This window comes from Mastomys coucha, unplaced genomic scaffold, assembly GCF_008632895.1.
Source record: "Mastomys coucha isolate ucsf_1 unplaced genomic scaffold, UCSF_Mcou_1 pScaffold12, whole genome shotgun sequence".
In the NCBI taxonomy this organism is placed as follows: domain Eukaryota; kingdom Metazoa; phylum Chordata; class Mammalia; order Rodentia; family Muridae; genus Mastomys; species Mastomys coucha.
Window position 1 is genome coordinate 18591944 of NW_022196894.1, and position 16531 is coordinate 18608474.

Consider the following 16531-nt stretch of genomic DNA (forward strand, 5'->3'; position numbering starts at 1 on the left):
GGTTGTTTGCCTTCATCTGCGGGCACACACAGACTGGCTTTGAATAAAAAAAGACTCTCTGTCTGCATCCCTCAATTATAACGGCTGTACTTGCTTAAAATAATCACAGCTGGAAAGGTGGAGCAGATAGGCAGGGTCACTGGACTGTCACCTTAGTGTCTGCTTGCTCCTTCCAATGGGTTGTATGCAATTAGGCTCTAATTGCATGGTGCCTCAAGGTTTTCTGGAAGAACTGAAGTGTACAGGCTAAAAACTGAAAACAGGGAGGAAGTCCACTTACGAAGCAACTAAAAAGCTGTTAGATACAGTTAAAGTAAAGAAAGGCCTTTGACCTTGCCTGACACTATCACTCCCCTTAGAAGATACTTTTACAACAAATGATGAATTTATTTTTTGCTGTTAAAATCTCAAGGTATTTAAATTTTTTTAATCAAGAGAGTTTTATATACAAAAGTTTAAATAGCTAAAATGTAATTATAGATCTCTAGCTCTCTGAATATTTTCCTACTTCTCAGTTGTGTTTACAAAAATGTTCCTCAGTTCAAGGTCATATATATCCACTGAGATGTAGACTTCTTCCCCATCCCAGGATATGTAAGAAAATTGGGTTGGGAGAGGGGTTAAAACATATAAAGTTCTAAGCAGACAAATAGCCTAAAACCTATAACAAAATGGGCTGCTAGTTAAAAGCTGCATACAGTCGGTCTTCACTTTAAGGGCTTCTAGCTGTTTACCTGTGTTCTCCTGTATTTCTTTTTCTTTTTTTCTTTTTTTAAAGTGGGGCAAGAATGAAGCATTTATTGTTACTGACAGGCGCCATCGTCTTCCAACAGAAACACCATCAAGCAAAAGCTTATCTAGTAAAGTTTTAGGTGGCCAGTAACTTCATCAATTAGTTCTACTGGTCCTGGCCCAATCCCCAGGACAGTCCGAGAGCCTGGTTCAATCTGAGTGCGTCCAGCATCTTGGATTAAACTTACAGTCAGTCCCAAGGTTTTTGCATGGGTGAGTAATTGAATGAGGGTGTCTTCATCTGGAACTTTGACCACCACTTTGGGCTGGCCACAGTACTCCCACTCTCTGAGCACTTGAGGGTTTCTCCTTAGAGTCTGCTTGTAGGCAGAAACCGCAGCATGAGAACACTGGGCAGCGACCTTCCCTTTCCCCATCTTTAAGTCAGTTCGAACCACAAGAATCATTTTGTATTCCCCACTCTCTCCCAAGATGCTTGCTTCGGTTCCCGTCTCTGTGTCTCTCTTTGTTTCACTTGTTGAGTTCTGGGGGAACATCCCAAGGTGGCTCCGGAGGCCCCAGCCCAAGCACATGCCACAAGCAACTCCAGCAGCTAAGCTGAGGGTACCAGGATGAACCAAATACTCCATAGTCAAGAACTTGGAGAGCATCATTAGCCTCACAACTCATTTTGGGGGCTCCCAAGTAACATCTTAAAGGGTAGCAGCCAAAAAACTTTTTTTTTTCATTCTCTCCTCATTCTTTTGGACATGAGGTGTCTTGGATGGGATTATAATCTGGAGCACTTACCGCTCACCTCGCAGTTCTCCACTCCAGAACAAGGAACAGGGTTTTCTGAAAAACTAGTTCCGGATCAGAAACTACACAACGCCGTCATCCTTCTTCTTGTCCTCTCCTGTATTTCTTTAAGGGACTTATGTATGTCCTTCTTAAAGTCGTCTATAATCATCATGAGATGTGATTTTAAATCACAGTCTTGCTTTTTGGGTGTCTTGGTGTATCTGGGTCTTGCTGTGATGGGAGAATTGGGTTCTGATGATGCCAAGTAGCCTTGGTTTCTGTTGCTTATGTTCTTGTCCTTGCCTCTTGCCATCTGGTTATCTCTGGTGTAGCTGCCCTTGCTGTCTCTGACTGTGGCTACTTCCTTATGTAAGCCCGTGTGTCAACATCCTGGGAGACCAATTTTCTCTGGGAGGAATTTGGGTGTGGAGAGCAAGGCACAAGGTTAGCTCTGCGGTGCAGATGGAAACTGGAAGGATCCTGTCCCTGGCCATTCCTTGGTTCCTGTGTACTGATGGCTCTGGGCAGGTCCCTCTTGGGCCAGGAGTTTGAGCAGAAGTGGTGGTCTCACCTGTGCTCTCAGGTATGTCAGCTCTCTTGTGAGACCAGCTCTCCTCTGGTGGGACTTGGGTATGGAGAGCTGTGCTCTCAGGTGTTTCAGCACTCCTGGTAGACCTGCTCTCTCCTGGCGGGATCTAGATATGGAGAACCATGGCACAGGGTCCACAGGTTTTTCTTTTACTGTAGAAAGAAATGCAAAGCTCTCCCCTAGTGTTAAGACATTTCTTTCCTTTTAGTTTGAAGTTAGTACATCCTTAATATAAACAGTCTGATTTAGTTCAGCCTTTTTTTCCATAATCCAATGTCTCTCAGCAGCTGTTGTTTTTCTGTTCATTGGAATTCAAGAATTTTAGAGTCAATAATGTGCTTTGTAATCTATCTCTGGGGTATCTTGTTATTTCCCTTTTTTCAATTGCTGGCCTTTGGTATTTAGTCTCAGGAATGAATCAGTGGCCAAAGAGAATAGATCCTGGGCTAATTTTAGGACTGCAATGTAATGATTAGGAAGGCAGATGGAAGGGCTTTCAACAGGACCTGGTTGCAATGCTTAGGCCTTTTAGAGAGAGCCCTTCAGTATTAAAACCCAGCATTATTCCTGCCTGAGTCTGAACAGCTAGCTCACTGCTATATGCAGGTCTTTGACAACCTGCAGTATGGATGACCAGATCTTTGAGACCTGCCCCTTGGAAAGGCAGATGCAATGTTATTCAGTGCTGGGAGCAGCTACGTGCAGTATGGGATGAGGTATGCAGAGGTGGCCATAGTGACACTCACAGGGGTACTCTGGGCCTAACCTCTGTATCAGGGAATCAGCTCAAAAAAGCAGAACAGTGGCCTTGCATCAGGCACTAAGTTGGGGAAACGGTTGGGCTGTGAACGTCTTCATTGACAGCCAGTATGCCTTTGCCACTGCACAATTTCAGTGTCTTGTACCAGGAGCAAGAAAGGAGACTGAAAATAAAAGATCTCAATCCTCCTAGCAGCTATCTGGTTGCCAGAAAGACTTGCCATCATCCATTGCCCAGAGCACCAGAAGAGAACTTGACTTCAGTTGAGTCAACAGATATGCTGATACCATGGCAGAAAGGCAGCCACTGAGCCAGTGTGGCCACTCCAAACGTTTGGCCCCAGCTCCGTTCTTACCCTCTTGCCTGATCCAGACCTGCTAGATTGTACTACGTATAGATGTCCCCATAACAACATATGAGGAGGAAAATTGGGTTAGACAACAGGAATCTACTAAGACAGAGGATGATGGGTTCTTCTAGACAGGTGGTCTAACTATCCTACCAGAGAGGCTATCCTCTTTCTCAGAAATTCACCAGTCAGCTTACCTAGGACCAACTAGATGAAAGGAACGGATCAGAGACAGATACTTTCTAAACCACCTGGATGAAAGGGTTAAACAAATGACCAACTGCTGTGCTGCTTGTGCCCAAATGAACGCAAAAGGAAGAAAATCAGCTCCTCTGGAGACTGGAGAATAGGAACGCAGTCACAGCCAATGCCAAGGTTTGGATTTCACTGAAGTTTAGCCAAGAAGGCCTGGCTATCAGTATTTACTAGACTTCATAGATGGGTAGAACCCTTTCTTACCAGGTCAGAAATGTAAGTTATTAAACAGTCACTGATGGATGTTACCCCCAAATTTGGCCTTCCCTCTCAATGGGTCTGACAATGGCCCAGCCTTCAGGGCCCGAGCAGCTCAACAAGAAAGGTAAAGCTCTGAGAATACATTGGAAACTGCACTGTGCCTATAGATCACAGAATTAAGGACAGGTAGAACAAATTCAGCTATTAAAGAGTTTTTGACTAAGAAATTGGTGAAGAAACTGGTGAAGGCCAGATAGATTTGCTCCCTACCATTGATGCTGTCCCTACAGAGATAAGCTGAGGACATTTGAAATAGGGTTTGGATGCATCCTTCTCTCAGTACTACTAAAGGACAGCTGCAAGCTCTTGAACTGTCTAGTCATTCCTTCCTCAAGTCCTTACAGGCATGGCACCAGGTGATCAGAGACGTACAAAGCAGCCTATCGCCCTCAGCGCCTTCCCCTCTGACTGAGCCAACACACCTGGCCCAGTTTCAGGACCTAGCAGGAGTCTGCTGCTTGCCCAGCAGGACTCTGGAGCCTGCTCAGAGGGACCCTTTCCTGTAATCCTGACAACACAAAGAACCATCAAAGTAGCATCAACTGTGTCTGGGATCTCCTATTCCCATTGAGAAGCAGACAAAGAAGGTTAAAATGGAGAATTAAATGGGACTTCCACCACTCCTGGTAAGTGCAGCCATCAGTACCTCAGAGCAAGACTGACACTGATACTGGGAATTTTAACTGGTGACTCTTATATGTGACCAACTAAAAGTGTTGAAATTAAAAGGATTGGAATTGTCTTGGACCTGAGATGGGAAAGTAACAGACATTTTAAAAAATGACATTTCCAAACCCATGTTCAGATTTGATCTATGTAGATGACCTAATGGCTGACTGTGGAAGTTACAGTAACACTCACCCGATTGTGGGAGATTGTAGGGCTCTCGTCAGGAAAACATTGCTTTGGTCATCCCACCCTGTCATACTAGGCATAGAGAAGACTATTGCTCTACCCTGGGACTTGAGACTAAGTCTGGAGGCCCTTATATGGCCGGAGGTGAACACAAAGACCCCTTCGTCTTCCCTCAATGGGAAAGTCCTCCCTCATTAGGCCTGCCAATCAGAACACAAACTTAAAATTTGTAACCCCTTCATTTTGAAGGTTAAGGCCTGGAATGATATAAGTGCTAAGTACTAGCTTAGGGGCAGGACTTTGGGGCGGGGAGGTTCATATTCAAATTGAGAGGTTGTGGAGATTTGCCTGGTGTGGAATTGACTAATAAAGGGAAAATGTCACCCTACCTGGTAATCCCCTAAACCCTCCTGCAAAAGCTGACTGCCTCAACAACCCCCCTCGCCATAGGAGATAGGAGAAGCATGGTTTCAAGACCAGTATGTGGAATCCAGCAAGACACCCTCACGTACAAACAAGCAGAAAATGTATATGGATTATACAATATTGGACCTATTTCTCAATTACCAAATTAGAGAGACAACTGGATGACAGCCAACAAATTTCTAATTCCTCATATTTTTGAATTTTAATTGATTAGGATATGTTGGTAATATTAATTTTCTATTAAGAGATATTAAGGAAAAGTAATTGTTACTTCCTGTTATTTATGTAGTTAGAGGTGGAATTATGTTTGTGTGGGTTTGTTGAAAGATTACTTTCTTGCTTCTTCTAGGGTGTAGTTTCTCTCCTTATGTTGATATTTTCCATCTATTATCCTTTGTAGGGCTGGATTTGTAGAAAGATATTGTGTAAATTTTGTTTTGTCATGGAATATCTTGTTTTCTCCATCTAAGGTAATTGAGAGTTTTGCTGGGTATAGTAGCCTGGGCTGGTATTTGTGTTCTTGTAGGGTCTGTATGACATCTGCTCAGGATCTTCTAGCTTTCATAGTCTCTGGTGAGAAGTCTGGTGTAATTCTGATAGGCCTGCCTTTATATGTTACTTGCCTTTTTTCCCTTACTGCTTTTAAAATTCTTTCTTTGTTTAGTGCATTTGGTGTTTTGATTATTATGTGATGGGAGAAATTTCTTTTCTGGCCCAGTCTATTTGGAGTTCTGTAGGCTTCTCGTATGTTCATGGGCATCTCTTTCTTTAGGTTAGGGAAGTTTTCTTCTATAATTTTGTTGAAGATATTTACTGGCCCATTACATTGGGAGTCTTCACTCTCTTCTATACCTATTATCCTTAGGTTTGGTCTTCTCATTGTGTCCTGGATTTCCTGGATGTTTTGGGTTAGGAGCTTTCTACTTTTTGCATCTTCTTTGACTGTTGTGTCAATGTTTTCTAAGGTGTCTTCTGAGATTCTCTCTTCTATATCTTGTATTCTGTTGGTAATGCTTGTATCTATGACTCCTGATTTCTTTCTTAGGTTTTTTTATCTCCAGGGTTGTCTCTCTTTCTGATTTCTTTCTTGTTTTTATTTCCATTTTTAGATTCTGGATGGTTTTGCTCATTTCCCTCACTTGTTTGATTGTGTTTTCCTGTAGTTCTTTAAGGGATTTTTGTGTTTCTTCTTTAAGAGCTTCTAGCTCTTTACCTGTGTTCTCCTGTATTTCTTTGAGGGTGTTATTTATGTCTTTCTTAAAGTCCTGTATCATCATCATAAGAAGTGATTTTAGATCTGAATCTTGCTTTTCGGGTGTGATGGTGTGTCTAGGACTTGCTATGGTGGGAGAATTGGGTTCTGATGATGCCAAGTAACCTTGGTTTGTGTTGTTTATTTTCTTACACTTCCCTTCCCCCACAATCTGGTTATCCCTAGTGCTACCTGCCCTTGCTAAATCTGACTGGAGCCTATCCTTCCTGTGATCCTGGTTGTGACGGAACTCCTCAGAGTCAAGCTGTCTCTATGATCCTGTGATCCTGTGATTCTGGGATCCTGTGATCCTGGGATTGTGAGAGCACCTGGGAGTGCAGCAGCTTCCTCTGGGTGTTGTGAGAGTGGCTGCAGAGCTTGCACTCAAGGTATGCTCAGGACACCAGCCGAGAGGAAAAATGTGTTTTTTTATGCCAATAACTCAGGAATTACTGGGGAAACACTGGATATGGTTCAGAAAAATGTAAACGACAGGGCAAAAGAGTGAGCTGAGCCTCCCTGGGTGTCTATGAAGATGACTCTAGCTGAGACTCCTAGCAGTGGGGTATATGGAACCTCGAACCTAGGCCACCCCTACATATATAGCAAATGTGTAGCTTAGTTTTCATGCAAGTCCTCTAACAACTGGAGCACGGTCTGTTTCTGACCCTATTGCCTGCCTCCGGATCCTCTTCCCATAACTGGGTCACCTTGTCTGGCCTCAGTAGGAGAGGAAGTGCCCAGTTCCGCAGAATTGATGTACTAGGGTGGGTTAGTACCCAGATGTTGCCTCCTCCTTCTTGGAAGAGAAGGGAAGGGGTAGGGGAGGGGTTGTAGAGGGGACTCAGAGGAGAGGGGAACAGTGATTTAGAGATAAAATGAATAAATAAATTAATTAAGGAAAAAATGACAAACACACACAAAACCAAATCATGAGCTGAACCTCTGACTGGTACTAACCTGTTTTTTCTTGGTCTTCATTGGCTCACCACCCTTTAAGTCCCATAGTTGGGCCAGTTCACCTACTGCTCTTTGGCAGTACAATTGGCTCACACATTCTAAATTGGCTGTTAACATACGTTAAGAGAAAGAGCAGCTCTGTAAGATATTGGCTTTACAGGCTCAGTATCAACCTGTACTTCAGCATGAATCAATGATTTGACCCATATGATAAAGAGCCAGTGGGGAATGCAGGGATGTGACGTCCATCACTCATCTAATGGCATTGTGTTATTGCCTGCTCTGTCCCAGTCAATTAGTGACGCTGCCTCAGAGTACTCAGATCTGTGCAATAATTTACACACAACTCCCTGAGTTGTCCTCATCTTTCTGGATCTTTAGCTTCACTAGGACCTCACGCTGGTGCAGGATCTGCACAGCATCCTCCATAGAACACTGGTCCAGGCAAATATTCTCAATGATCATCAGCTTGTCACCTGGTTCGAGGGTGCCAGTCCTGCATGAGTGGGGTGGGGATGGAGGAGTCTGGTGCAAGTGAGCACTGCCCCATGACCACAGCTGCACCCCTGCCCATGTGGTATCCCACCTGTGCGTCAAACTGCCTTTCTTAATGTCCGAGATGATCAGGGGTTCTCCTTGCTTTTTGCTGGCTGCTGTGGGACAGGGGAGACAGGCTGTGAATATAATTCTCAAGGGCCCTGCTTAAGGTGGGGTGGGGAGGGGCTGGCAAGATGGCTCAGTGGGTAAGAGCACTGACTGCTCTTCTGAAGTTCCTGAGTTTGGATCCCAGCCACCACATGATGGCTCACAACCACCTGTAATGAGATCAGACGCCCTTTTCTGGTGCATCTGAGGACAGCTGCAGTGAATTACGCTGGAGGGAGCAGGGTCAGCAGAGGTCCTGAGTTCAACAGCAGCCACACACATGATGGCTCATGGCCATCTGTACAGCTACAGTGTACTCATACACATAAAATAAACCTTAAAAAAAAAAGGTGGGGTGGGGAGAGGACACTGCTGGCTCCTGGTCCCATTTCTTCCTGGCTTTGGGGCCGGGCATTGTGAGAAAATCAGCTCACCTCTATGTGCATCAATTTTCCTTCTATAAAATGGGTCTGCATGCCATTGTGAAGATGTAAAGAGATAAAACAGGTAGGGCAATGTGGGGACTTACAGCTAATGGTGATGCCCAGCCATTCTTTAATGGCTAAAGAAACTTAAACTTCCTTTAAACCCCTTCAGTACCCATGCTATTTGGATCTATGTTTGCTGTCCTTTGGTTAGCAGTAAGAATGAAATCCTTTAATCTAAATTTGAATTGAGTTTGTCTTTGGTCTTTCCCAGTGGATTTAAACAGCACAGCACATGCTTTTTGTCAAACATATGGTATGATGAACTAAATGATGTGATGTCAACCATCCCAACATCCTCTCAAATTTATAAACATTTATACCTGCTTTGTTCTGGGGCTTGCTCTGGGGATTCTCCCCCAAACCCCCCAGCACAATTCTTCCCTGGCCGTTTCCCACTATCTCATGGGGTGGTACTATTCTCTCTCTTTTCTCTCTCTTACCCTCCTTTCCTCCATCCCTCCCTCCTTCTCCCCTCCTTCCCTGTGTGTCCCATTCTTATTTTTTTTTATATTTAATTATTTGAGTATTCTGTATTTATCTTGACCCTATTCCCCATTTCCCAATTCTTCCCACATCTACATCCCCATCCCACCTAATTAAAAAAAACAAAACAAAACATCAAAACTGATTTGTGCTGTCCAGATAGTCTTGCATGTGTAGTTTTCCACTAGAGCATGGTTGAATTGCCAGGGACAACACCTTTGATGAAAATTGTCTCTCCCTCTGCCGGTATCTAACAATTCAGTATCTTCACGTCTATGGGTGGGATTTTGGACCCATCTCCCATCTTCCTGCTGGTATTTGGTCTGGCTTGGTCTTTTACAGGTTCTGAGCATGCTGCTATAACCACTGTGAGTTCATAAGTGTTGCAGCCATCTGTAGCTGCATATGATCAGGTCTTCTGGAAGAGGAGTAGAGCCTAAAAGAATAAAGGGAACCGGATGATGAGAGGGAATAAAAAATGGCCAATATCCCATGGCCCAATCAGCATCTTCATCTTCAGTCTCTGGAAGTGGGCTTAGCTGTTAGCAGGAACTTGGAGAGAGGCATAGTTGTTTGTGGCAAGCCAAGGTCTGAGACAGCCAGCTCCTGGCTGGGGGAGGGTCACAGTTCCTCCTTATTTATTTATTAAAAATTAGCTGGACTGGGGAATGTTTATGTACCATAGTCCTGGGAATTACGGTGGTTTGATGGCTGTATGTGACTGAAAATGAGGGTTCTAATTGACCTTCCCTGGGATTATCAACTTCTATTCAGTAAACTTCAATGCTCAACCTCCCTCATTGTCTCCCTAACAATGCTGGAGGTAATTAGTCTGAATGTGTAACATTCTCTATGAAATTCCAAGCCAGGGTTCAGCTAAGATGTTAGAACATTGATGGTCAGTCAGAAAGCAACATCTAATTTTGTTTAGCTATTATAGTAAATCATATCTTGGTGGGTACCTAGCACGTGAGACCTTCCATCGACCATCAAAAGGACAAATCTGGGCTACCTCTGAGATGCCAATGAGTGAATTCCAGGAGTTTAGCTTCTTTTGAAGTTGTATGCCTCAGATCTGTGGTCAAGCCTTCAAGCCTGACACACGGATTTCACTGGAGTGGCCGTGGCATTTAGACGAAGTTCCAGAATGTCCTGCCTCGTTGTGGCTAGGGATCTAAAATAATAATAGTAAGCAGGATTATATACTGAACCCAGTCCAAGGGATTCAATGCGTTTAGATTATTTTTTAAATCTCTGGCCAATTCATCAATGTTCCAAGTATCCAAATGACTTTTGCTAATATCTGAAATTTCTGCCTTTAATTGTTCCATATCATGAGAAATATCTGTATCCTTCCACACTCCCTGCAAATGGGACTTAGTCTTCTGAAATGATGCATGACACTTAGTAGCTAGCCTAACTTACAAACAGCAATGCACACGGATAGGAGACACAAACTTTCACTGTAATAGGGAAGCTAGTTTGAGCTTTGAGTCTCTTTAAAAAAATCCTATTAGCAGTAGCAGCAAGTCCAAACAAATTTGGCTGAACCACAGAAGCATCAGCAGTTCTCGTTGCAGTCTGTGGCAGGTATCTGCTTCCCCTGTTCTTTCTCTGTCAGCGGCTGCTCTTCTGTGCGCACCTTTGTGGGCAAGAGAGGCAGAACCAGTCAGATTGGTCTGTGATCCAGTCGGGGGACTCTGTATTCTGTGAAAAAATACAAATACACTCCCTGTTCTCGAGGTGATTAAAACATCTGGGCCTTTTTTAGGCTCCAGTTAAAAGATTATTCCATTTCACCTAGGCATAATTGTGCCTGGTTGAAGGGTGCCGTAGATTCTCCGAGAGTTCCTTGGCATCTAAATTTAAAAAAATTTAAAAATAAAAAGCATGATTTAAATAATGTGCACAGGGATATAATTCTCCCTTTTCTGTTTAAAAGCCTAATTTTTCAGAGTGCAATGTGCACGTTCAACAATTACTTGTTTCTGATAAAATTATGAAATCTCAGTAATATGGGCAACATTAATTTGTTGACAAAACATCACAAATGCTTGATTGTAATAGCCACTTTCATAATCTGTTTCAATCTGATTAGGAACACCAAGCATAGCAAATTAATGTAGGCAATGATTACATTTTTTTTGTTGCTTTTCCTGTTAAGGCAATTGCAACTTGAAAGCCTGAGAAGGAATTAATAGTCACATGTATATATTTTATTTTTAATTTTTAAATCAAAATTATACTTTACAAATGCCAAATTATCATAAGCAATTGATATATGCATGTACACATATATTCATATACAAATTGAGGCTTAATTTTAGTACTTGATAAATAGTGACTATAGCACTTAGTTCAATTATTTGTGCTGAAATGGGGGGGAATCATGAGATTAAACATGTGACTTACATATAATTTTCTCCCATAGAAAGGCTATAGATATATATACTATTATGGGATGTGTATATAAATTTGTAGGAAATATTAAAGCATGTATTTAAGCAAATCTTAACAATTTGTCTTTTAGATAATAATTACCATTTTGTTTAAATTTATTCTATGTAGTAGGCCAAATACATTTTTTAATGTAATGGGCTAAATATCAATATTTTGCAATAACCAATTTAATTGCTGTTTGAAGCAAGAAATAGACATCTCATCAGGTTTGTAAGAGATGTTTTTTTTTTTGTAAGAGATGTTTTAAAAAATATTTTTATGATTTTACTATATAATTTTTCTTAATATCACCATAACTTTATAATAAGATATTAAAACTTTCCTTTGAATATGAAAAAAGATGAATTTATATTAATGTTCTCTTTTGCCAAGGAGTTGCTGAGGGCATATTAAAAACCCAAATATTTGATTACAATAGATTGCAATTGTTTATAGAAGCTTTCTTTACTTTTTGTAAAAACTTTTTGTATCTCAAGGCCTAAATCCTGTGGTGAGCTTAAGGTAAGGCCTTAGACAAAAGTAATTTGAAATAAGCAACTCATCTTGTTTTACTTGATATATCTTTCTTGATATAACTGAGGCCCAAATATTGAAAAAGATATTGCCTCTGAAACTTTTTCTAGAGCAACTAATACTTGTTTTTAAAGCTCATGGCATAAGAACAAAGGTCCTATCATAGGGATTAGATAATAATTAATGTACACTGAAAAATTCAAAGTCCTAGCTTCTTGTACTGAAGCAGAGACAAAAAATTATAATAATGTAAGGCTTTTAGCCCTTTTTAAAGGCAAAATTTTCTAATGATTACAAACTCACTAGAAGCAAAATCTTTAAAATTACCAGATGTAGAGGTGAAAACAACCTTTTAAGTGCACAATAGCTTTATATGAAGTAGTCAGGCCACATTGTAATGCTATAATAAATTTTACGGTCTCATTGACATTTTATGAATTTTAACTTTAAAATTATTTTAGATCCATGATAATGTTGTTTCTAATTAATAAATTGCAGCCAATGGAACTCTGTCAATTTTAACCATACTTCTAAATTTCTTTTGTAATACTGGCCTGCAACTTTTCGCTGCCTGCCTTGTTCTAAGTGTGGGCCACCTGCATGTACTTGTCTGTGTGTGCCCAGGTGTGGTGGTGGCAACGACTCTAGCTGTACTTTGTGGTGTGTATCCCGCGCAGTCATCTCGCCAGCAAGAAGACACGCAGACACTAGGATCCTTCTGCAGCAAGCATTTATTGCATCATGAAGAGGAAGACCCTGAGCCACTAATCGGCACTGCTTATATATACCACAGCTCTACCGCTCTCCACAGTGGTGGTCTTCAGGTAGCTCGTGGTGCAGGCTGGGTCCCTCTCCACTGCCTCATGCCACTAGCATCCTGCCAGGCTGCTGCCACCCTTGGCCAGCCTGTTCTGGTCTCAGCCGCCTCCGCCATGGCCCTGGCCTCCACCGCGCCCACCCCAGGTCGTCTACATGTGCCCCCACTGCCCACATGTACCGCCGGCCCCTTGGTGCTCCAAGCGGGCATGGAAACCTCTGCCGCTGGGGAGTGGCCATGCTGCCCTGTGCCTTGTGCCCTGTGCCCCACGCCACCATCTTTGCTGACTCCTGCCATGTGTTTTGAGTTAAGCTAACCCTTTGTTTCTCAGTGGGGCAACTTAACTCAGCCTCTGCTGTGTCAACCATCTCTATTTTCAACACGAAACACAGATCCACAATCATTCATACCACAAGACAAAGACAGACACAAACTGACACCACATCAGTGCACTGTGTATAACACAGAGTTAAGACTAGGAATTTCTGCTGCTCTCTGTCTATGGGATAGCTCTAAAAATCCATTTTCTTTCTCTATTTTTTTATTTTTCTTTTTTAAAAGATTTATTTATTATTATAAATAAGGACACTGTAGCTGTCTTCAGACTCACCAGAAGAGGGCATCAGATCTCATTACAGATGGTTGTGAGCCACCATGTGGTTGCTGGGATTTGAACTCAGGACCTTTGGAAGAGCAGTCAGTGCTCTTACCCACTAAGCCATCTCTCTAGCCCTCTTCTTTCTCTTTTGATCTCTTTCTCACATGTATATATACATATATTTTGTTTTGTTTTTTGTATTTTACTATTTTTATCTATTTTTTATTTTATTAATGCCCATCTCCTCCTGCTTAAATGTAGTTCTTTGACTATGGACAATTGCCTAATTGAAGTTTCTGATCCTAACTGTCACTACCAAACCCGAAGTGAGAACAACACCGGGTCAGTGTAGTCCCAATGTAGCCGGCATCCTCTTGTACCCCATAAATTGTTTACCTGTGGACACCATTTTATTCTGTTTCCTGTGAAGTTTTAACAGGTAGCACTGCTCTCTATTTACCTCCTCATTTCCAGGCCTCATCGTTGGGCGCCAAACTGCAGCTGCCGGCAGCTGCATACAATCCGGGTCTTCTGGAAGAGGAGTAGGAGCCTAAAAGAATAAAGGGAACCGGACTGCGAGAGGGAATAAAAATGGGACTGAGTCATTGTGGTGCTTTCAGTCTGCTATGTACTACTCAACTGAGAAACAAGCAGGCAGGCAAAACCCCTCCCTCAGTCTGTCAACATCTCGTGGCCCAATCAGCATCTTCATCTTTGGTCTCTGGGGGCAGGCAAAGCTGTTAGCAGGAACTTGGAGAGAGGCATAGTTGTTTGTGGCAAGCCAAGGTCTGAGACAGCCAGCTCCTGGCTGGGGGCGGGTCACACAAATGAACAGTTACTCTCCTGTGTCCAAAAGGTGCCATTTCCTTATAAATGACCAACTCTCTCTTCTTACAGTATTTCTGCCCGTATTCCACAATTATCCCTGGGCCTTGGAAGGAAGGTACAGTATATATGCTCCATGTGGGACTGAGCATTCTGCAGTCTCTAGTCTCATTCTTAAAGAAGCTCCTCCTGGCTTTACAGGGAAGCTTCTCCTCCCCTTTAAGATGGCCATAGTTGGTCTCTCCTATCTATTGGACCTTTTTCTTTTTTTTTCTTTTTTGGTTTTTCGAGACAGGGTTTCTCTGTGTAGCCCTGGCTGTCCTGGAACTCACTCTGTAGACCAGGCTGGCCTCGAACTCAGAAATCCGCCCGCCTCTGCTTCCAAAGTGCTGGGATTATGTACCTTTTTCTATCCAGTGTCCCCTCCCCCACCTTAAGGCCTGATCATAATTTCAAGGATTATCTCTTAATAACCTGTATTTTTGAAGGAAATCATGTGTCAACTTTTCTTTCACAGACTGTTGCTGCTCTCTTTATTACTATATTTAACAACCTCATCTTCATATCTTTAATACCTACCATCTAGGTAGCATAAAAACCAACCAAACAAAAAACAAACCAAACAAAAAACACTAACCAAACCAACCAAACGAAAACAAAACAAAACAAAAAACAACCAAACAAAAAAACCCAAACCAAACCAACCAGACAAAAAAACCCAAACCAAACAAAAACAAAACAAAACAAAACCAATATTATCATCTATAACAAAAACCAGAGAAACAGGAGAAGGAAAGATGCTGCCTCACTCTCGAACCCAGTTGACACCTTTGCCAGCACAGAACCAAGAATTCCAGCATGATTACCAGTTGTTTAGACCTTCTTCATTTTCAGCCATAAGCCTGCAGTTTTCTAGGACTCACAACAGAAAGTCCATTGCAAGAAAAGGACATGTACTAACTCTGTGCAAACCTGGTGGCCTTTGGTTTGAGTTTATCAGATTATAATTCCACCCAAAGCATCCCCAGAACCACCTCACATATGTCCTTTATTAAAAGGGAAAGGAAGGAGGAGGGGAGGATTCTGAATGAGCAAGAGGACATGAGTACTCCAAGGTACAGCTGAAGAACAGGTGCTTCTTGTAGATATGAGAGAAAGTAAAAGAAGGAGATGGTTGATGTAGATATGAGAGCGCAGAGTCCAGAGCCGGGAAAGAGAGCATTGGACTAAACATGATCAATAGACTGAACTGGGTCACGGGAGGATAGGGGTGGGGAGGGGAGCAAGAGAGGAAGAGAAGAGAGAGGAGAGAGGGTCAAGAGGACCAAACCAAACCAAACCAAACCAAACCGAACCAAACCAAACCAAACCAAACCAAAAAACCCAAAACAACAGCAATAAAGAATCCCAAGGGAACCAGGAGACCTACAAAAGGGTGCAGCCAAAATGGCAGGGTTTGCGGGAAAGAGTATCTGTGGAAGGGAAGGAAGGCAAGTCCCTGGGCTGGAGAGGGTTAGGGTAGGGTCATCATAAGAAGAGTTAAGGGGAGCTACAGGTACTGAGCGAGCTGAGAGGCTCTTGTCCTAAGTTTTTTTAGGACTTGATTGTTTCTTAGCCTGCTTTTGAGATGAAACCTAAGAGCAATCAGCGAGTAGCTCTGGCTAATGCCGAGAGAACTAAACTCTTATTCTCCCTTGTCTCATTTCCCACTTTCCACTGGGAACTCCCTACCCCCCACTCCCCATGGGAGTTTGTCCTAATTTACTCTGAGTGCTTCTCTGTCTCTCAAACCCCATACTTAAGCCTGTATCCAAACATCTTTAAATACAGTTTCTATCTCTGCTTTACTCTGCGGACTACTTGGTCCTTAAATCCTGTTCACTGTTAAAACCACAAATCCTGGTTTGGCCTGACTTGATGTTTCTAAAAGTCAAGGGAATTCCTGAAGCTAGTTGTTAGTCCTAAAGATGGAAGGAGAAAGACCACTGACCCAAATCATCATGGTCAAATTAATTAAATTAATGAATCCAATTAATTAATTAAAGTAAGCTTTATTTTATTCATGTATATATAGCTGCTTCCACCTAAAGTGGGGTTCAAGAGATCAGTATTGGAGATGATGAAGACAATGCTTTTATAATTTCAGGGTAGGGAGTTTCCAAATGAGGGATTTGGAGGGCAAAATTGCTCAGGTTATAGGAGCAGAACAGAACAGAAGCATAACAAGTCAGTCACTCTTGAAACAAAGACATAGTTGCAAGGTGGGCCGAGCAAGATAGTCACAAGCGGTCATATAACACTTTGAAACAAAGGTAGGGTAATGAAAGACCCCCCAGAACTGGGGAGATCCTTACTCGGGATGACGCGACCACCCAATGACTCACGAGAGACTGAACTTGTTGTAATCACATGAGGTTTATTCCAGATCTGGGGTCGAACTCATAGCCTGGCAGGCCAGAGGG

The 16531-nt window shown here is 42.5% G+C and overlaps 1 pseudogene; it reads right to left on the reverse strand.

Annotated features, from left to right (window-relative positions):
- Window positions 1-773: 773 nt before the first annotated feature.
- On the reverse strand, window positions 774-1579 carry LOC116086331 (annotated as a pseudogene).
- Window positions 1580-16531: the final 14952 nt, after the last annotated feature.